The 713-nt window shown below is 72.5% G+C and overlaps 1 protein-coding gene across 3 annotated transcripts in view; it reads right to left on the minus strand.

Annotated features, from left to right (window-relative positions):
- YWHAQ (tyrosine 3-monooxygenase/tryptophan 5-monooxygenase activation protein, theta) overlaps positions 1-271 on the minus strand; it is a 33,059-nt gene extending 32,788 nt beyond the window's left edge. For 2 of the 3 annotated variants that reach the window (XR_551685.1, XM_008588699.1), the window contains exon 1: positions 91-158. The gene's annotated coding sequence lies outside the window, so the exon portion shown is untranslated. Of the gene's footprint in view, positions 1-90; positions 159-214 lie in introns of those variants that run through there. The other variant, XM_008588700.1, reaches the window with a different exon arrangement.
- Between the last annotated feature and the right edge of the window lie 442 nt (positions 272-713).

Here is a 713-nt window from a genome sequence, read left to right on the forward strand (position 1 = left end):
TGGGGCGCGGCGCGCGGGGAGCCGAGCCAGGGCCGCTCCCGCCACCCCCGCCCGGCCGGCCCAAGATGGAAGCGGCCGTTGGGCCCGCACCTTCCCGCCGGGAGCCGTCCCTGAGGAGAGGGTGTCGACGGCCGGTCCTCCCGAGGGCTGCGCGTCCGCCCGCCCTCAGGCCCGGCGCGGCCGGAGGAGGCCCGCGGCCGACCCCCGCTCTCACCTTCACGTCTGTGCGGCCGCGACGCGAGTCCCACCACTTTGATCTGCTTTGGGCTTTAGCCGAGGACCCTCCCGTCTCAGCCTAGCATGGCGGCGGGGGGGGCGGGCCATCGCCCAATGACGCGCCGAGCTTTCCCCAAGAGTCCCGCCTCCCGCCCCGAGCCTGGCCAATGAGGGCTGAGCGCGCGGAAGGGGGCGAGGGGGACGGGGAGGGAGGGTGGGTTGGCCTGGGGAAGTTCGGTTGGCCGGCAGGCTGCGGCTTCGGCCACGGGGTTTCCTCCAATTAGATCCAGGGTAAAAGGACGTCACTGTTGCCATGGCGATGCTGTTACTAACTCCCCTCATCCTCCCCGCCACCCCTGCACTCCTGGGTGCGGCACGAGACTTAGAGGCGCGCACGAGCTCCGTGGCAGTGGCCGCGTCTCCCGCAGCAGCCGTCGCTGCGGACGGTGCACTGCGTCTTGTCGGCTCCTGCAGCTGCGGCTCCGGTCCGCCCGGCT

This window comes from Galeopterus variegatus, unplaced genomic scaffold, assembly GCF_000696425.1.
Source record: "Galeopterus variegatus unplaced genomic scaffold, G_variegatus-3.0.2 Scaffold4978, whole genome shotgun sequence".
Lineage (NCBI taxonomy): Eukaryota > Metazoa > Chordata > Mammalia > Dermoptera > Cynocephalidae > Galeopterus > Galeopterus variegatus.